This window comes from Oryctolagus cuniculus, chromosome 9 (genome assembly GCF_051225735.1).
Source record: "Oryctolagus cuniculus isolate XC-2025 breed Fujian yellow rabbit chromosome 9, ASM5122573v1, whole genome shotgun sequence".
NCBI classification, from domain to species: Eukaryota; Metazoa; Chordata; class Mammalia; order Lagomorpha; family Leporidae; genus Oryctolagus; species Oryctolagus cuniculus.
The window spans coordinates 37,933,107-37,955,332 of NC_142875.1; the positions used below are offsets into that span (position 1 = coordinate 37,933,107).

General features: G+C 40.3%; 1 protein-coding gene across 3 annotated transcripts in view; it reads left to right on the plus strand.

Moving 5' to 3' along the window:
- The window catches only part of LOC149124544 (uncharacterized), a 657,427-nt gene that overhangs the window by 480,378 nt on the left and 154,823 nt on the right, over positions 1-22,226 (plus strand). The window contains exons 3-4 of one of the 3 annotated variants that reach the window (XR_016212825.1): positions 3,718-3,820; positions 20,476-20,913. The gene's annotated coding sequence lies outside the window, so the exon portion shown is untranslated. Of the gene's footprint in view, positions 1-3,717; positions 3,821-20,475; positions 20,978-22,226 lie in introns of those variants that run through there. The other 2 variants (XR_016212829.1, XR_016212826.1) reach the window with 2 other exon arrangements.

The window sequence follows — 22,226 nt, forward strand, 5'->3', positions numbered from 1 at the left end:
AGAGAAGGAGGGAGAGAAAAAGCAATCTTTAGTCTATGGGTTCACTCCCCAAATGGCCAGGAAGGCCAGGGCTGGGTAAATTTGGAACCCAGAGCCAAGAGTTTCATCCAGATCTGCCATGTGGCTGACAGGACCCCAACAGTGACTCCAGCACAGAAAACAGAGTCTGGTGCTGTATTTGTGGAGAGGGAAAGGAGGCAATGCAGCCTCCCTTCATAGAGCAAAATAATCATCCAGACCCGTTAACTCCCCATGCTAGACTTGAAGCCAGTGGGGACCATGGAGTCCTCTGTCAAAGCTGCCAGTGGCAGGGGCCGTAGCAACTCCTCCCTACATTCTCTTGACAAGGTAGCATTTCCAAGCCAGGAGACAGTCATTTAGATACAGTGGTGGCTCAATATATTTTTTTTTAATTTATTTGTTTGAAAGAGAGAGGGAGAGAGAGACATCATCTATCCACTGGTTCACCCCCCAGATGGCAGCTATAGCAGAAGCTGGGTGGTCCAAAGTGAGGATCTAGCAGATTCCTCCAGTCTTCCCATGTTTGTGCAGGAGTTGGCAATCTTCCATTATACTCCTAGGCACATTAGCAGGGAGCTGGATGGGAAGTAGAGCAGGCGGGACTCAAACCTGCACCCATATAGGATACCAGTACTGCAAGTGGTGACTTGACCCACTACACCATGGCAACAGCCCCAGTATTTTTCTTTAAGCAGAAGAAGGATCATCCAATTATACAAAAAAAAATATATATATATACACACATATACATATATATATATATATATATATGCAGCTCAAGCAACCTCAATGTCTTTCTTACTGCTAATTGTTCCTTAACAAAAGGTTATCTGTATCTGCTACATTTTCCATGACCCCTGGTCCACTAATTGCAGTGGTCCTGCCAAAATTACATTTAATTTAATCCAGCTGGCTCAGAAAATGGCAAAGCATAGAAGAAAATAAAGGGATATTTGGTAAAAAAAAAAAATCCTAATCCTATTACTTACTAGTTGTGTATCTTTCTAAAGCTTTATTTTTTCAACTGTAAATTGGGTTAATTTTATTTGCTTCATGAGTTCAGTGTGAGGAATAAATGAGATTGCCTGTGCACAATGTGTATTGGTTACAGATTTAAAAACAGATGTTAACTCCAGTCCCACATGTATTTAGCTATTCTTTGTATTGGTCAAGAAAAACCTTGGCACAATAAAAATGAAGCCAACATTGTGATGCAGTAGGTTAAGCCGCTGCCTGCAATGCCAGCATACCATATAGTGCCAGTTCAAGTCTCAGCTCATCACTTCCAATCTAGGTCCCTGCTAACACACCTGGTAAAGAAATCAAAGATGGCCCAAGTGTTTGGAACCCTGCACCATGAAGCTTCTGACTCCTGGCTTTGGTCTAGCCATTGGGACTATTTGGGAAGTGAACCAGCGGATGGAAGATTTCTATATGTCTCTGTCTCTCTTTCTCTCTCTCCAACTCTGCCTTTCAAATAAATAAAATAAAACTTTAAAAACAATAAAAATGATAGACTATCACCTACATTTTAACTTGGATTTATCTGGATATGTTGTCAGAGGAAGAACAAATGTAAGGAATCACCTTTTTCTACTTTAGCCTATAATCTGGGAACAGTTTTAATGCAGCTCTAAACACTTTTTTTTTTCTTAAGGCAGAGTTATAGAGAGGGAGAGACAGAAAAAAAGAGATCTTCCTTTCTATATTTGTTTACTCCCCTGAATGACCACACCAGACAGGGCTGAGCCAGGCAAAATCCAGAATCCTGGAACAGTATCCAGATCTCCCTCATGGGTGGTAAGAGCCCAAGTACTTGAGCCATTTTCTGCTGCTTTCCCAGGAGCATTGGCAGTGACCTGGATCAGAAGCAGAGCCCTGAGACTTGAACCAGAGCTACCAAATGAGGTGCCAGTGCAATAGGCAGCGGCTTAACCCATGGCATCGCCATGCTAGTCCCTCAAGTCTGTACTCTTGAATTCCTTAAAGTAATCCAAACCTACTAGAGCAATTCCTAGGTTATTTAGTAGAATTTCCTGTTTTTCCTCATTTACTACTTTCATTTTCAGTATAGCTAAAACTTCCTTTTCAAGGTAACAGTACTTGAAAGAAATCATACAGGTGATTTATTTAAAATTTTATAAAATCTTCCACCTAGGGGGTGTCTTACACTGGTAAATAAGTACCAACGGGAACAGTGACAGAGATAGCTGAATCTACTCTTTATTGAGGTCCAATTTCTGTTCAGTAGAATTGCATGAATTTTGGATACTGCTTTTCGAGTATGATCCCTGAGGTGGTGAAGAAATGAATTGAAATTTGTGGGCAGAATCTAGAAAATATCTTGGAGCTTTTTAGAAGAAAGCTTCATTGAAAACAAAGTTGTAATTGCATATTCAAATTTAGAATAATCCTTTATGCATTGTTACAATACTCCTTTATGCAGGGATATTATCATTTGATTCTTGGTAAGCTGTAACTTTTTTTCTAACTATCCAAAGCAATGTTTTCATGACCAACTCAAAATATGGTGAAAGATGCTGAGAAATTTAACCCATTTTGTTCTGTTATAATGGTTGTGGCATTTGCACCTTTAATAACAATAACCCTCTATTTTACATTTGAGTGTTAATAGGGAGGACTATGGATGGTATCTATTTGTATATTAATACAAAGACTTTGAGGAAATATCATTGACTGTTTCACTAACAGGTCCTTATAAAACATTATGTCCATTGTCTAATGGATGATTCTATGATCTGAAAAACATCTATTCTAGTGGGTAAAAGTGCTACTAGCTCTACACTCATTCTACAGTGTCATAACCCACTTTTAGGTGTGTGGTAATAAAGTCAAATCAAACTGGAAATAGAATTTGAAGTCAACTAGAGGATTGTGCAGTTTCAAGCCTACAATAAATACCAAGATCAATTTCACGTGTGAGATTTATTTTTCCCTGCCTTGTTATCTTATGTCATTTCATTGTGGTATAATCATAACTTTAGAAATATAGCAAGTGTTCAAAAAACAGTGGTTAGCCTGTGTTTACAGACAAATCTAAAAATTGCATTTGGCTTAAGTTCTTTAAATCAAACTAATTCCCTTTCTCAGGTTAAGTACCCGGGGATAACAGTATATGGGACTTACAAGACAACATTAATGTATTTAAGAGGAATGGTTTATTCCAATTCAAACAGCAACATACATAGTAAAAAAAAATTAGCTATGTGAAACTGAAATTTAATTCAGTATAATGGAAATATACCATGATCAATATAACAATTTTATCAAACTTTGAAATTTTCCTTTTTTAAAAAATAATTATCCTTAAGTGAAAAAAATTCAGAAAGACAGCTGTTAATATTTGTTCATCCTATAAAGTAAATAGTTGCCTCTTTTTCTCTACCAGCCAAATTCAATAAAGCAAATTGAAAAGTCAACTAAACCATAAATTCACACTTGGAAAAATTTAGACACATAAAAAGTATACCAATTGATAGATGTGGTTTTCTAAAAACTTATTCTCAATGCTTCTCCTTTACCTATATTTAATATGTAGCAGTAAAAGCCTTCTTTCCAGAAATAAGAAAATGTGACAATAATCAGAATTATTCCTAAGCATTTTGCTCACCAATAACAGAAAATCCACATTGATAAATCTTCCTGGTGTCACTTTCTTTACCACTTATTCTGTAGGAGCTTGACCCTGTCTGGCAATACAACAAATCTTCTGCTTCAAGAACCGGAATTGCCAACAACAGCAAACATCTCTAAAGGGGAAATTAGAACATCTGCAAAGGTGAGTGATGGCTCCAGAAAGGAAATGCTGAGCTGCAGCCTGTGTCTTAGGTCAGGGTAAAGTAATTCAGTTTCAGCCACTGTTCACAGAAAGGCTCAGATGCTGGGATCTGATTTGAACTGTTTGTGTATGTGAGATCTACCACTGATACATGGATTCTAGAATTTTTAATGTGTGTCTAACATGGCATCTGAATGCAATACAGAACCAAAACTGTCCCCCTAAGCTGTAAGCACCCGAGACTGACTGTTGGAATATCTCTTTGTGCAAGCTCTAGGGATTCTCATCTTACTGTTTAATTTCAATAGTATACAGTGCTGCATTTAAAACAGGATTATTCTCAAGAAAAGCAAGAAGAAGCATGTAGAAGTATGTGATCAGTGCAAGCCATTGGAGCCACAGACAGGGTTTTATTGGAAGCATTACACCAGGAAAAGAATTCAGGGTGTGACTTAATGTTTTTAATGTGTGGGAGCTTGGTACTAAGGTTTTAACCTGTGTATACAAGATGGGCGTGCCTTTTCCCTCAGTGTGCATGACTGGGTAAAATTCAGAGCCTTCCCTGGAAGTTAGGGGGAAACAGGAGTCTAAAAGTCTCTCCTTGGAATAGCAGAAATGAGCCCTCAGAAGACTTGTAGCAGAGGGCTTCATTGGCATTTTAAATTTATGATGAGAAGAAATGCCCGTTAGTCTACCGGCCACAGTTTTAGGTCCTCAGTCTGAGTCTTGGTCATAGAAGACAGCCCTTTTTCCAGGAACAAAAGTTGGTACAGGAGTAGGGGGAGTCATGGTCTGATGCACGAGGCCCAGGATTCAAGTTCTATGTTGAAGTTCTCCACTGGGCACTTGAGTTCACTCTAAATTGAAGGGACATATTTAACCATAAGGACTAAGTGAACTATCTGGAGTGTAAAAACTATCCTATGCTTGTTAGAGAACAAGTTCATGGCAATAGATTTAACTCGAAAGCTTAATTAATTTGATCAGATTCCTGTTACCCTAAACACAATGGTGCATACTGAGCCATAATTTTTATGTGCAAAACTGAGCCTGGTATTTGAAGATCCTATAAAAGAATCATTTGTGGTGAAATTGATGAAATCCAGACATGGATCAATGAATATTAAAATGCTATGTTATGATTATTTAAGAGAAGTTATCTTTGTATGTTTTGCATACCATTCTCAACATAGGTACAAGGCATAGGCAGTTCTATTTGTCTTGCTTTAAAACTGGGCAGGGAAAATGAAGACAACAGGTTATTGAGCTCAAGAAACATTGCTCTCATTAGTGGTTCTTTGGCTTTCTAATACAGAGACTTCTCCTAACCTAAATGGGGCAGGAGAAACTAGTAGGCAGTAACTTCTGAAAAGCATTGCTGGCATCTTCTTTTGCCCCAGTACGACGTCCCACTCTAATCAATGTGACTTCATGCTGGGTAGGGCCCAGATAAAGGATTCTACTCTGGATTTCTCCTCTGGATTATTCCTCTCTCTTCTCCTATCCAAATTTTTTGTGTCATTCAAAGCCCAGATGACAAATCCTATAGGATGATTCCTACAGTTCTAATAGTGTGATTTTTAAGAATTATCACATATTAGGCCGGCGCCGCGGCTCACTAGGCTAATCCTCCGCCTTGCGGCACCGGCACACCAGGTTCTAGTCCCGGACGGGGCGCCAGATTCTGTCCCGGTTGCCCCCTCTTCCAGGCCAGCTCTCTGCTGTGGCCAGGGAGTGCAGTGGAGGATGGCCCAAGTGCTTGGGCCCTGCATCCCATGGGAGACCAGGATAAGTACCTGGCTCCTGCCATCAAATCAGCGCAGTGCGCCGGCCGCAGCGGCCATTGGAGGGTGAACCAACGGCAAAGGAAGACCTTTCTCTCTGTCTCTCTCTCTCACTGTCCACTCTGCCTGTCAAAAAAATAAAAAAAAAAGAATTATCACATATTGTTTTCAGGCACTCAACATCATTTTTTATCCCAGTAGTGCTTGATAATTTTATCTTACTCCTTTTGAGTTCTCATAGCTCATAGAATGTGATCAGAACTCAGTAAATCTCAATTTGATTGATAAGTTGCTCTGCAGCCCTTCAATATTTGCTAATACAACCTAAGCATTTTAATTGCAACACTGCAGTCTAAAGTAGGAGCTACTAGGTTTGGGAGATATGGAAGATCAAAAATATTACCTATGAATTCCTTGACTATACAGCAGTCAAAAACAACAAAACCCGGTCATTTGCAACAAGATGGAGGAATTTGGAAAACATCATGCTGAGTGAATTAAGCCAGTCCCAGAGGGACAAATATCATATGTTCTCCCTGATCGGCGACTACTAACTGAGCACCAAAGGGGAAAGTTGTTGAAATGAAATGGACACTATGAGAAACAGTTACTTGATCAGCTCTTGTCCTGACGGTTGATGTACAAAGTAATACTTTATCCATTTTAGTATTTTTTTTTGTTCTAGTACCGTTGGTTGAACTCTGTAATTAACACACAATTATTCTTAGGGGTTTAAATTTTAACTGAAAAGTGATCCCTGTTAGGAATTTGGAAAACATTATGCTGAGTGAAATAAGCCAATCCCAAAGGGACAAATACCACTTGCTCCCTTGATAGGTGACAACTAACTGAGCACCAAAAAGGAAACCTGTTAAAGTGAAATGAACACTAGGAGAAACGGTGACTTGATCAGCCCTCACCCTGACTGTTGATGAGCAACTTGATATGTTATCCGTGTTAGTATTTTTTTTGTTTGTTCTACTTAATACTTTTGGTTGAATACTGTAATCAATACACAATTCTTCTTAAGTGCTGAAACTTAACTGAAAAGTGATCACTGTTAAATATAGAGTGGGAATAAGAGAGGGAAGAGATGTGCAATTCGGGACATGCTCAAGCTGACTTACCTCAAACGGTAGAGTTAGAAACATACCAGGGGATTCTAATTCAATCCCATCAAGGTGGCATGTACCAATGCCATCTCACTAGTCCCAGTGATCAATTTCTATTCACAATTGATCATAATGATAGTACTAAGAACCAAAGGGATCACGTAAACAAGAATAGTGTCTGCAAATACTAGCTGATAGAATAAAAAAGGGAGAGAATGATCCAACATGGGAAGTGAGATACACAGCAGACCCATAGAATGGCAGGTGTCCTAAACAGCACTCTGGCCTCAGAATCAGCCCTTAAGGCATTTGGATCTGGCTGAAATGCCCATGAGAGTATTTCAGGCATGGAAAGCCAAGACACTCTGGAAAAAAAAAAAAAAAAAAAAAAAAAAAAAAAAAAAAAAAACTAAATGAAAGATCTCGCCAGTGAGATCCCAGCGGAAAGAATGGGTCATCAAAGAAGGAGGTGTCTTTCTCTGAAGCGAGGAGAGAACTTCCACTTTGACCATGGCCTTGTCTAAAAATTATCAGAGTCAGTGAACTCAGGGGGCTTCCATAGCCTTGGCAGCTCATGCCAAGAGCCTAGGGTGATTACTGAGGCCATAAACAAGAGTGTCAATTTGTAAAGTCAACAACAGGAGTCACTGTGCACTTACTCCTCATGTAGGATCTTTGTCCTTAGTGTGTTGTACATTGTGATTTAATGCTATAACTAGTACTCAAACAGTATTTTTCACTTTATGTTTCAGTGTGGGAGCAAACTGTTGAAATCTTTACTTAATGTATGCTAAACTGATCTTCTGTATAAAAAGAGAATCGAAAATGAATCTTGATGTGAATGGAAGGGGAGAGGGAGTGGGAAAGGGGAGGGTTGCGGGTTGCAGGGACGTTATGGGGGGAAGCCATTGTAATCCATATGCTGTACTTTGGAAATTTATATTCATTAAATAAAAGTTAAAAAAAATTATAAAACAAGATACATGACATTAGATTGTTTATCTTTGTTACTATGAGATTTGGAATACAGGATCCTTTCTATATCTGTGAGGACGTCTAATCACAAGAAGGTCAGGACAGCAAGTGTTTGGAGACAGTAAGAAGCTCAGTGTGGGTGGTCACATAACTCTGGAAGGAGAAGGGAGGCTGTTCCGTCTGTGATATGGAAGGCCTGTGTGGAAGGTAGGCTATAAAACTCCGTTGCACTTGGGAAGTGGAACAAATGATGGGAGAGAACCGTGAAGAACGACCCTGAAAGAAGCTAGCCCGGGGAAAGGACAGGAGTCAAAGGTTGGCAGTGGGTGGAGATCTGGCAGGTGTGTAACTCAGGTCATTAATGGTCAGGTAGTAGGAAACCAGTTCCTGCAAAATGAAACTGGAGTTCAGGGGTTCTGACTTTGAGGAAAAGGGAAAGTTTGGGAACATCAAGTGAAACAGGAACAACATAGAAACACATTGTGATTCCTCAGTTCTTTATTTGGCTGTATGGTCAGAGGTAGACCTTTAGTGGTTCTTAACAGCAGCAGAGACAGAGGGCTGTTAGTGTTCAGCTCCTTATAAGTCCTGGGAGACTAGCTTTGACTGAGAAAATGATCAAGGCTAAATTTTGAGGTTTTACGTGACCTCATTTTGAAGGTTATGCGGAGGCAGGGGATAGGGAACCATGCAGATAGTGATAATCTATTACCTGCCTAGAAAAGCAAAAGACGTGAATTTAGTACTTGCGTGTTTCTTTGAAGATGAGTTAATATTTATACAAGACAGACATTGATGGAACCACTGCTGATTGCACAAGAGATGGGATGTGCTCTGAGAGAGGTGGGCAGGTCAGATTATAAAAAGAAATTATTATAATGCAAGCTTCTTTATAAATCACAGATTTTTCTTCCAAGGCATATTTTATCAGCTGATTCTGTCATAACCTGCAGTCATCTTTCTGCTCTATTTCTTTAGAAAACACACACATGCATACACACACAGTGTGTTACTCAGTGGATTTCTTCTGTAACCTTTATACTCTAAAATTGTTTTGCCTCTTTCTATGATGAAAACATTTTTTCTGACTCTAAAATAAAGAGATGTTATAGCTTCTTATCGCTGAAGCTCATAGAAAATAAAATCATGTGTTTCAAATCCCTTTACATTCCAGTTTCCCTGTCTTTTGTGCTACAAACTATTTTCCTTTCTAGTCTTTCCTTCATCTCAAAAATTTTTATTAAAAATTCTTCCCAGATAAAATTAGTGCACAGTGCTAAGTAGGGGTAGTCATGTGAGCTGCGCATCATTATTTATTTTTCATGTCATGTAATTACATATACCTGAATATACTAACTTATTATAGAATTAACAAAGTGCATCAGAGCCATAGAGAAGATTGTATGTAAATATACCCTGTATCATTTATATACAAGTTGTATGTATGTTAGTGAGAAAGGATGAGGAACATTTTTACAAGAGTTTAAGGAAGATACAACAGATCAGCTTGACTTAAGAAAGGCAGGAACTGGAGGGCATCCAACTGAAAAATTGAACGAGATTAGTGAAATATGGATTGCGTGAAGGTCTTGAACCAAAAAGGACAGAGCAGTGGCCCAAAGAACTGCCCAGAAGAAAGTTCTGTTCAAGACGAGAGATGAGCTTGAGAACCAATCAGGCCTCTATTTCTTTAAAGACCAGGGATTATGGGGGAATGATGAGGGAGGGGAGCACAAAAACAAATCTTTGGAGACAAGCAGAATATTTCTTTTCTTTATTATTTATCTGCTTGGCGGGGCAGAGAGAAAGCACTTCCAACTGCTGGTTCCCTCCCCAAATGCCTGTAATGGCCTGGGCCAAGCCAGGGCCACAGCTGGAAGCTGGTAACTCCATCCACGTCTTCCATGTGAGTGTCAGGAAACCAGTCACTTTGAGCCATCACTGTTACCTCCCAAGCTGCACATTAGCACGAAGCTAGAATCAGGAGCGAGAGCCAGGAACTGAACCTAGATACTTCAGTGTGTGACACACTTCTTAAATCACCAGGCTGAACACCCAGTCCGTAATAAATATTTTATTTATTTATTTTTTCAAAGATTTATTTTATTTATTTGAAAGACAGTGTTGCAGAGAAAGAGAGAGAGAGAGACAGAGGGAGAGATCTTCCATTCACTGGTTCACTCCCTAAATGGCCCCAACACCTTGGGCTGAGCCAGGCCAAATCCAGGAGTCAGGAGCTTCATCTGTGTCTCCCATGTAGGTGCAGGGCAAGCAATTCAGCCATTTTCCACTGCTTTCTCAGGTGCATTAGCAGAGAGCTGGATGGAAAGTGGAGCAGCCAGGCCTTTAACCAGCAACCATATAGGATTCTGGCACTGCAGACAATGGCTTTACCCACTATGCCACAATGCTGGCCCCCAGAATAAGTATTTTAAAAAGACCTAGACATAGCTTATAAACTGGAATTTGATGATTCTGTGATTATAACTGATAGCTTTAATTTGCTGCCATCTCCCAAAAAAGGGTCCAGTCATGATCTTTAGAGTTTGGGATATTTTTTGGATCCCCTTTACAACAAAAATCTCAGGTGCAATTATAGTGGAACTTCCTATCCCAGTGTTGCACACTGGATTTTTTTCAGGCTAATTTAAGTCCCTTGAGGGAGGATGTAGATTTCTAACCACTGCATGCTCAGAACAAAGCACAGCAATTGGAGTATGGGAAACTTTCAAAAAAATATTGGTTGTTTTCCTCTGGAAAAGTGGCATTTATTATAAGCAGGAAGAACCATACAGCTGTTTACTATCTGAAGTCATTTTTATGAATTGAATATCACAAACTACTGTTTTATTTTGTGTGCATTCACAAGCTTGTAACACATCATCAATGGATCAGTTCTTCTTCAGCTACTTGAATGGGAAGTATGGAGTACTTTGAAATTTCTGTACACTTGCAGACCCAGGAAAAAGATACCCGTCTTCCTGTGGAATTGAATGTTCCATATGGGACCACATTGAAGGTTTTGTACAAATATTTGTTTTTAATAGCTGAAACAACCCAACATTATCATGGCATGCAAAACTATTTTGCTTGCTTTCCTAGCAGAATTTTGAAGCTCAAGTTACATTTGTGCAATTGCTGAGATAAACCTCATGATTTTCTTTTTGTTACTTGAGTGGTTCAACCATAAGAGCCTTTCTCAGCAAATATATTGTTCTTTAAATCTTAATGGTTGATGACAAAGTTACTTCTCTCATTCCAGGAACATCAGGTATAGGAAGACATAATAGATTGATAGATAACCCAGAAATGTGTGTTTAAAATTTAAAATAGCTCATATTTGAAAGAGACTGTCTAATGAGCTAAGTACTGTGAGGTCATAATTGTTCTGTCATTCACAGCTCTGTACTCTTTTATAAAATCACCATTGGGAAAAAGGGGGAAAACAGAACAATTATTTACTCAAAGTTTATTTTACATTGTATAAAACCATATTTAAATAGTAACATAGACTTTGATTTTCAAGTTCTCTTGTAGAAAGACCTGTGTGAAAATTTTTTCATTTAAGTTTAGTCTAGGTTAAAAATAAAATATCTATAGAGCATATGCCATACATTTGCTCTCCTCAACCCTTTTCGTCTGCTCAGAATCCTTTGAAAGGGATTCCAAATCTGGATAGAAAACAGGTTTTTTTCTTAAGGATTTCTTTATTTATTTGAAAGGTATAGTTACAGAGAGAAAGAAGGAGAGACTGAAAGAGAGACAAGACACCTTCCATATGCTGGTTCACTCCCCAAATGACCACAGTCATCAAGGTTGGGATTGGTTGAAGCCAGGAGCTTCTTCTGGGTCTCCCCCTTGGGTGCAGGGACCAAGGACTTGGGGCCGTCTTCCAGTGTTTTCCCTGGTACATTATCAGGGTGCTGGATTGGAAGTGGAACAGCTGGGACTTGAACTGGCACCTGTATGTAATATCGGCCTTGCAGATGGTGGCTTAAGCTGCTGTGCCACAGAGCTGGCCCCATAAAGCCTTTCTCTCAGGAAATCAGCAACAACAATTTTCCTTCAATTTTTATGTGCTCTGTATTGTATTATGTCTTCAAATTGCCATATTTAGTGCTATATCCACTCATAGATGTCATAAATCCTTTCAGAAATAGCTGGCAAACAACATGAAGTCAAAACTGTTATTTCCTGATTCCCTAACACAGCACCTAGGACAGAGAGGGGCTCTATAAATATTTACTGAAACGTTAATAAAAGAAATCAACATATATATCACATCAGTCTGTAGGCAGATTTTTCACACTGTGTTGGAAGTTTTGGATGCTGAAGTTTGTTGAGGATAGTGAATGTTGTAGATGATTCTTTATGGAAGAGGAATCTTGGCAAGTGGCATGGAATCGTGGTGAAAGGGCGCTTTTGAATTTGCCACACTGGTATCTTTGAAAGAGACCCCCTCGTTTTTATGTTCCATAAAGAATGGCAATGGACAGGCTACTGTGTGGTTGTGAGGAGAGAGAGGCAGGGCTTCATTTGCAAATAAAGTTTCATTTTATCCCAAGTAATTTGCCTCTTTACAGAGCACTGAACACTTTGACCCCTGGATAAATGAATGGCTCAACTACAGGAAGTGAGAGAAGTTAGGGCAGGCTGTGTTGCACTCACCACTGCCATGGCTCAAATCTTTGTTTCAGAACCTGCTTTTATTATACTTTAATACACACATAGATCTAAGTTTCTACAGATCATCAATTGTACTTTCATTTCGGTTTCTTTAATCTTTTCTTTTTCACTTAAAAAAAGAACACGTAGTCACTAGTGGCCTAATTTCTAGAAATTGCTTCTCCTTCAAAAGTGTCCCCCAGCTCTTGTGGCGCGGCCTCACGTATGTTTGTCACCAGGTCTCTCTGGTTCTTTCTCCTGAATTCATCTTGTTGCCTCAGCTGCGGTTTACCCTTGTGACTTTGTTGCTTTGCTGAGCCAAGCCACAGTCTGATGCTTCCCACTTCTGCCTAAACTCCCACCTGTCTCCATCCTTCCCAAAACTAATCATAATCATACCCAACATCCTGGTTGGAGAAGAGAAACCACTTCATATTCTGAGGCAGTCTCTCTGCAATTTCTCACAGGAAAACTCACTTTACTCAAGGCTTAAATATAATGGAAACACTGTAGATGGCCACTTAAAATCACTAGGATGTGTGGCTACTCCTAGCATCTAACGCCAGTGTCGTAATTCTTTATCAGGACAGCTCTTTGATCAGCTGCTGGTGAGTTTCCATGGGGCGGAGTAAGGTCACCCCTAGCGCCATGATTACTGCAAACCATGTGTTGCCTTGATCTCCAAGAGTTTATGTTAACTCTCATACCAGAGCTAAGTTAAAGATGACTTTCTTTCCAAAGCCAGGCTTACCTCATTATTATGCCTTCCCCAGGACATTTTACAATGTGAAAATCTATGCAGGTGAAATCCCATGTCTGAGATGCATGTGCCTAATCTTGCTCCATGACCTTGACAAAAAAAGCCTCAATAGTGGTAGACTTACTACATTCTAACTGGTTTATTCCATCTGTCCCATGACAGCTGTGCTGTAACAGGTCTAGTCCAGCTCCTGTCACTGTCTTTTCCTCTAACATGAAGAATACGACGTAGATCAGGGTACCTCTCCCAAGCTCTTATCATTAGATGCCTCACTGTACATGTACCTACCAGCCAAGAAGGACCATAGCCTTTAGGCATAGATGACAGACATACAGATTAAGAATAGAAAATTCTTCTAACTCTTAGAGACATGTATTTACTTTACCAAATGTAAGATTTTCTATCTCAGCCTAAAGCATCTGCTTGGGGTAAATTCTTGGAGTTCATGGTATTCCCAGGAATGCAGGGAATTTGCTTTTAGATAAACTTAACAAAATGTTCTTCGAGGGGCCCATGCTGTGGCATAGCAGGTAAAGCCGCTGCCTGCAGTGCCAGCATCCCATATGGGCACTGGTTCCAGTCCTGGCTGCTCCACTTCCAATCCAGCTCTCTGCTATGGCCTGGGAAAGCAGTAGAGGATGGCCCAAGTCCTTGGTCCCCTGCACCCACGTGGGAGACCCAGAAGTAGCTCCTGGTGATATCGGGAATGACCCCCTAAAATTCATACAAAAATGTGGCCCTTAAAAGGAACCTTTGAGGTTCCTCAGAAGGGCCATCTGGGGTGCTACATATGCTACCAGAATTTGGGGTGCCATACGATATCACCATATGCTTATTAATAAATCCCCAATATTAATAAGCCTGAGAGGGTTCTTGCCTAATATTTAGAGAAGAATTCTAAATACCGACATAAACAAATGAGGCAGCATGGTATATTTTAAGCTTTATTTAGTGTGAAAGATGCATAGGAGAGTGAGAGCTTTATCTAGGAGAGAGAGGTAAATCTGGGTTCATACTGAGTACCAGGAACCAGCCACGTGGCGGAGCATCTAGACCAGGAAGCCTAGGGCAGGTGGCCCGAAGGCCAAGCGTCCTGGAAGCACAGGGCTACAGCAAGCCCCCAGGCTTTTAACCCACTTCCAAAGGGGAGTGGTTAATTAATCTGATTGGCTGGTGGGCACCCAGGTGTGGCAGGTAGGGGCATGAGGTCACACAGGGGCATGGTGAAGGTGTGGTCTTCCAGATCACAAACATAATCAGTTTTAACCTGTGTGCCTGCCTACTTCACTGGCTCTTGGCTTTGGGTTGGCGCAACTCCGGACATTGCAGCCATCTGGGAAGTGAACCAGGGTATGGAAGATCTCTCTCTCTCTCTCTTTTTCTTTCTGTCTTTCTATATAACTCTGACTATCAAATAAATAAATAAATCTTTAAAAAAATGTCCTTTGAAATAAGTTATTTAGTTCCTAACAAAAGGAAGTTATAATCCATTCTCTACCTAAGGAGGACAAAATGCTTTTTACTTTGAAATAACATTTTTTTTAAAAAAATTATTTTTTGAAAGAATTACAGAGAGAGAGAGAGAGTGAGAGAGATCAGTCTTCCATCTGCTGAGTCCCCCCTCCCCCATGGCATCAACAACTGGGACTGGGCCAGGCGGAATCCAGGAGTTTTATCCAAGTCTCCCCTGGGAGTCGCAGGGACCCACATTCTTTGCTTTTTCCCAGGTTAATAGCAGGGAGCTGGATCAGGAGTATAGCAGCCAAGACACAAATCAGCACCCTGAAAATAATAGTTTTTTAAGCTGCAAAATTGTTGAGGTCAAAACATTGTGTTCTAATATTATGAAAATATAAAATTTTACCTAAATATTGTCAACTCAGAAATCCCCTTTATTCCTAGGTAATTTTTTGAAGACTTAGATGGGTTAATACATAATCACAGTGGTTCCAGTGGAACATGGGGTATAAAATATTTGCTTCCTTCCCCAAAAAATATTATTACTAGCAAAAAAGGAACAGGCCAACCCTCCTTCCTTCAGAATCTCCAAATTTACCATGAGAATAGCAAGGGAGCTCTTCTTGATCTCACAGCTTATTGTGAAAACAAGTTACCAAGTTACTTATTTCACACCCTTCTGGATGGTCTTTTGTTTTATCCTGAGCAGGCCAGACAGGAGGGAGAATTGTAAATCAGGTCTCTTGATAAGTTTTTGACACCTTCCCCCCCAGCCCTAGCCTGGTACCTGAATGCCAATCTGATTGTCAAGTTTTTTTTCCTTCGAAATTGTACTTTAAAAACCCCAGTGCTACCAGGTTCTTTGGGTTCTTTCCTCTCTTGGAAGCCCCTCCCCCGCCATGCCACTCTGGCTGGAGGTCTTTGACTCTAATAAATCTTTTTAAATCTCTCTGTTGTCAGCTTGGATATTTTTCTTCCATGGGAGACAAAGAACTAAGGTAACAATAATTTCTCTGCCACCATTTCCCTGTAATAATTTTATTTTAGTTTTTTTTTCCTGAAATTCACAGATACCTCTTATGTAACAGAGAAAACATGGAGTCAACCATAAGGGTTACCTGTAGTAATGTATAAGGTGGAAAATTGGGAAATAGTAAAATAGTAAAACACAGATTATAATAGAATTGTGCTCATAAAATTTTGGAGAAGTATGTGAGATGATTCTTGTTAACTGGTTAGCTCAATGCTCATATAATTATTATTTTTAATTTCTGTATTCATTTAGAGACAGAGAAAGAAAGCTACAATCAGCTGGTCCGCTTCTCAAATGCCTGCAATGGCTACAGCGTGGCTGAGACCAACCCAGTAGCCAAGAATCAATCCTGACCTTGAAATCAGACAAGACTCCCTAAAATTCACACTGAAATGTGGCCCCTTAAAATTCCCTAGAAATGCTATCTGGGGTGCCACATGTGCTACTGGAATTTGGGGTGCCTTACGATTTCACCACAGGCTTATTCCTAAATCCCCAATATTAATAAGCCCAAGAGGGTTCTTGCCTAATATTTAGAGAAGAATTCTCAATACCAGCACAGATAAATGAGGCAACATGGTACATTTTAAGCTTTTATTTAGTGAGAAAGATGCATAGGAAAGTGAGAGCTTTATTAAAGATAAAGGTGAATAGGGGTTCATACCGAGCACCAGGAACCAGCCACGTGGAAGAGCATCTAGGCCAGGAAGCCTAGAGCACATGGCCTAAAGGCCATGCACCCTGGAGGCGCAGGTCTACAGCAAGCCCCTTCCTAGCATGAGGCCAGGGAAAAAGAGCCTGCTGGGCCACACCATGGCCCGGCTTTTAACCCACTTCCAAAGGGGAGTGGTTAATTAACCTGATTGGCTGGTGGGCACCCAGGTATGGCCAGGTAGGGGAATGAGGCCACACAGGGGCGTGGCAAAGGCATCAGGTACATGAGACCACACAGGGGTGTGGCGAAGGCGTGGTCTTCCAGTTCACAAATCTGATCAATTTTAACCTGTATGCCTGCCTACTTCACCCTGATATGCGGGTGGCAGGGATCCATGCACTTGAGCCATCACATGATGCTTTTCAGGGTATGCATTAGCAGAAAGAGCAGAGCTGGGATTTGAACCCAGCATTCCAGTGTGAGAAACAGGCATCCCAACCAAATAACCCATGGGGTTAGATGGTTGGGATGGGGTATTTGGGATTCCTGCTTCTCACACTGGAGTGGACCAGCAATCACCTGTCCCTATTGTTTTTAATGGTTTCATGTTAACTTCTAATATTCGAAACCGTAAGAAATCCTGTCTTTGCACTCTTAATATTTCCATAAGAAATCTTGCAACAATTTCTGTCATAGTCTTCTAATTTTTTAAAAAAATTTTATTTACATAAAGGGGACAAATTTCATGCATTTTATATGCACAGTTTTAAGAGAATAATGATACTTCCCACCCTACCCTTCTATCTCCCTCCCACTATTTTCCTTCTTTTCTTATTTTAACTTTTATTATGATGTATTTTCAGTTTGCTTTATAATCACACACTTAACCTTGTGCTAAATAAAGAATTCAACAAGCAGTAAGTAGAAAAATCACTGTTATTCAAGGTTATAAACAAGGGATATAAATGATAATTCTAAAAATGCCAGTTTTGCTCATATACATTACTTTGTTTTACTCTGTATATTAATTACCACAAGTCGTGGAAAACATGCTTGTCTTTTTGGGACTGGCCTATTTCATTGAGCATAATGGTCTCCAGTTGCATTTATTTCATTTTTTAGGGGTGAGTAGTATCCCGTTGCATACACACACACACACACACACACACACACCACAATTTCTTTATACAGGCATCAGTTGATGGACATCTAGGTTGATTCCATATCTTAGCTATCATTAGTTTAGCTGCTATAAACATGAGTAAATTTGGGCAAATTCCCAGGAGTAGAATGGCTAGGTCATATGGAATATCTGTTTTCATATTTCTGAAGAATCTCCATACTGTCTTCCATAATGGTTGTACTGGTTTACATTCTCACCAGCAGTGGATTAAGGAGCCTTTTTCCTCACATCTGCTCCAGAGTTTATTGTTTGTTGATTTCTGTATGATAGCATTTCTAACTGGGTGAGGTAAAACTTCATTGTGGTTTTGATTTGCATTTGCCTGATGGCTAGTGATCATGAGTGTTTTTTTTTTTTTTCATGTGTGTCTTGGCCATTTGTATTTCATCCTTTGAAAAATGTCTCTTTTTATCCTTAGCCCACTTCTTAACTGGATTGCTTATTTTGTTGTTGAGTTTCTTGAGCTCCTTATATATCCTAGATGTTAATCCTTTATCAGTTGAATAGTTTGCAGATATTTTTGCCCATTCTGTCAGTTGCGTCTTTACTTTGAGTATTTCCTTGCTGAGCAGAAGTATCTTAACTTGATGTAATCCCATTTGTCTATTTTTGCTTTTATTGCCTCTGCATCTGGCAACTTATCCGAGAAGTCTTTGCTTATGCCAATGTCTTGCAGTGTTTCCCCTATGTTTTCCTCTAGTAATTTCATGGTCTCAGATGTTATACTTAGATCCCTGATCCACTGTGAGTTAAATTTTGTGTAGAGATGCATGCATAGATCTGGTTTTTCCCACAATATTTGTTGAGGAGACTGTCCTTTCCCCAGGGAGTGATTTTAATTCACTTGTCAAATATTGGTGGTAGATGCGTGGACTACTTTCTAGGGTCTCTAGTCTGTTCTATGGTCCACATGTCTATTATTGTTCCAGTGCCAGGCTCTTTTGATTCTAACACCCTGTAAGATGTCTTGAAATCTGGAATTGTGATGCCCTTAGCTTTATTTTTATTGTTTAGGATTGATTTAGCTGCTCAGATTGTGATTCCATATGAATTTTTGGGTCAATTTTTCAAATCTGAGTAGACTGATTACATTTGAAAGTAACCTGGCATTTCTCTCATGCACATTTTAGGATATTTTATTAAGTTTTACTTTTGAAAGTTTGACTGTAATGTGTCATGGTGAAAATCTTTTCTGGTCATGTCTATCAGCAGTTTGTGTGCTTTCCATATGTGGATGGCCTTATCTTTCTCCAAATCATAAAGGTTTGCTCCTCTTGTTTTTTCAAGTATGTTTTCTAATCCATTTTCTCTTTCCACAGCTTTTGGAATCCTAAGACACATATATTTGCTAATTTGATAGGATTCCATACATCGCTAACACTGTTTTCAAGTTTTCCAATTTTTTCTTCTCTTTTTTTTGTCTGACATGTTTCCAAAGATTCATCTTCTTGCTTGAATATTCTTTTTTCTGCCTCACTGAGTCTTTACTTAAGGCTTCCCACTGTATTTTTATTTGACATTTGAATTCTTCATTACTGATATTTGAGTTTGATTTTTCTTCAGTATCTCTATTTCCCAGAAAAATTTTTCATCCATGTAATGTATGGATTTTTTTTATCTCATGTATTTGCTTCTCATTGTTTTTTGAGTACTCTTTTGATTATTCTTTTGAATTCCTTCTCAGGCATTTCATCAACCTGTTCGTCTTCACATTCTAATATTGAAGTGTTGCATTTCTTTTGGGGAGTCATATTGTCTTCCTTATTCATGTTTCTTTTATTTCTATGTTTAATTTTAGGCATTAGTGGAGACACTTGTTGGTTTTCTCCTCTGAGGACTTTTGTTTTTGGAAATACAGCTCCATGGCATAGTGGAGTGTCTACTCCTTCAGTGGATAGCAGAGGTGTGTGCTGGGTGGGTCCAGGGAGCTCTGGTCAGTGCTTGAGGGTGTTGCAAGAATCTAAGGTGACACCCAAGTTGGTCATGGTAGATCTCTACTGTCAGCAAGGTGGAGGGTATGGTTTTGTTAGTTGTCATGATTATAGCCTCAGCACCTCTCTGCTAAGGTGAACAAACTGCCTAGGATCAGCCCACAGTGACTGCACACCCCACTCACACCGTTGCATCAACCACACAAAGGATCTGTGTGCTTCTCAGTGTGAGCACAGAACATCTGTGATGACCCACCCCAGGCACTCATGGAGGTTTTTTTTTTTTTTTTTTTGACAGGCAGAGTGGACAGAGAGAGAGACAGAGAGAGAAAGGTCTTCCTTTTGCCGTTGGTTCACCCTCCAATGGCCGCCGCTGCAGCCGGCGCACCGCGCTGATCCAATGGCAGGAGCCAGGATCCAGGTGCTTTTCCTGGTCTCCCATGGGGTGCAGGGCCCAAGCACCTGGGCCATCCTCCACTGCACTCCCTGGCCATAGCAGAGAGCTGGCCTGGAAGAGGGGCAACCGGGACAGAATCCGGCGCCCCGACCAGGACTAGAACCCGGTGTGCCGGCGCCGCAAGGTGGAGGATTAGCCTATTGAGCCACGGCGCCGGCCACTCATGGAGTTTTGAGCTTTAGAAGCCAGGCACAATGATTACCCAAAGACCCAGTCACATGCCACACCCTATCTCACAATCACAGAACTCCTATAGTCATAGCACACAGGGCTCCCATAGTCACAGGGACCAAGTAATACACTCTCAGCCCCAAGAGCCTTCCCCATCCATTGAGAGAGCCGGAGTGTCCCAAGAGCCAGCCGCCTTCTTGATAGAAGTTACCTTAGCAAGTTGAGTCTGGGAACCTTGACAGGGTGAAGGGAAGGGAGTGCTTCAGAAGCCTAAGTGGGTGTTCTGGTCCTACCAATCCCCCAGGTCACAGTCAGAGTCACAGAAGCTGTCTATTTGTCTCATTGATAAAAAGCCCTGTGTTGCAAGCAGGTTTCAGTTACTTCTACTTATTGTGATGCCTTATTTAGATAGTACTTCCTCCTTGCTAGTCGCCAGCACAGCACCTGACTCCAAGAATATGGTGTATTCAGTGCCTAGCAGATGAGTGCAGAAGACTGAAGACTAAGTGCAGATGCTAAACCTCCCTCTCAGAAGACTTGGGAAACAACCACTTCCCCAGCCCATGGTTTGATGAGGAGACACTGATGACAAAGGACAGCCATGAAAAGAGACCAGTGGAGAGCAAGAGGCCCTGACTTTCTAAGTGGCCTCATGGGTATTATGAAAGAATGGTAAGCTATAGGCCCCAAAATTGAATCCAGTTGGAAGCCTTGTGATGCTGAATTAGTCTTTTGTATCTAAGAAACTCAATACAGGCAGGTGAATAATGCATTTGTCAGATTTGATTGGGACATTCAGGGTCTGGGTGTACAGCCATAATTTGTGCTTAATTCCCTCTGGTTGTCTGCTCAAAATTTGGAGAGCTGATGATACTTGTTTAGAAGTCAGGTATATTTTAAGTGAGTATTTTGACATGTGGTGTTTTATTAATTTTCATGCCCAAGCTAAGTAAAATAAAGGGAACGAACACTATAAAAAGAGCATGTGTTGGTATTGAAACAAAAAGTGTAATATTAGAATTTTTAAATAGGATCCTGTCAATTTTATCAGAGCCAATCCTTACTCAAACTATTGTCTTTGATTTTTTTTAAAAAAAAGATTTATTTATTTTATTTGAAAGGCAGAATTACAGACAGAAAGAGATACAGAGAGATCTTCTGTCTGCTGGTTCACTCCCCAATTGGCTACAATGGCAGGGGCTGGACCAGGCTGAAGACAGGATCTCTGTCCATCGGATTGCAGGGGACCAATGCCTTGGGCCATCTTCTCTGCTTTCCCAGGAGCATTTTCAGGGACCTGGATTAGAAGTAGAACAGCCAGGACACAAAATAACACCCATATGGGATGCCAGTATTGCAGACATCAGCTCAACCTGCTATACCACACACTGACCCCTCAAACTGTCATACTTAAAGAGAGCAAAAGTGGGCATGTATTTGGTGTAGCAGCATAAGTCAGTGCTTGGGATGCTTATATCTCTTATCAGTGGAGTGCCTAGCTTGGAGTTCTGGCTATCCACTTACTTCCTATCCAGCTTCCAGCTAAACTGCATCCTTGGAAGCAGTAGGTGATGGTTCAAGTACTTGGATCCTTACTGCCCCTGGAAGATAACAGAATGTAGTTCTGGCCTATTGGCTTCAGACTGGCCCAGCCCAGGCTGTTGTGGGCATTTGGGGAGAGGACCAAAGAATGGAGGATCTCCCTGTCTCTGCCTTTCAAATAAAATGAAAATAAGCCAATAAATAATAAAAAATAAAGAGAGCAAAAGTACTCATATATCTTTGACCATGTTGATTCAGAGTTTAATCATGCTCAGGTTTTGGGATCCTAAAACCACTCTCACCAGTAGATGCACAACTCCAGGACCTGAGAATGTTAGCAGGTGCTTTATTTCAGCATTAAGCAAATCTTCCAAAAGCAGATTTTGATGAATTATATTTGGCTAAGTCATACACACGCAAATTGAATTTACTTGAAACCATAGTATTTGAAAATTAAGAGGATAAATGGCTCAATGGCGTGTTTCAGATCCTGTCAATGTCACAAAACTCAGTGTTGAAACATTGGAGTATGGGTGGGTTCTGTGTTGAATACAAGGACATTCTAGAAGTTCTCAGCCCTGAAATGGGAACAGGTTAGCAAACATTTTGTGTATAGAGCCAGAGAGTAAATATTTACTCTATATCACATAGTCTCTGCTGTTGTGATGCAAAAATAGCCC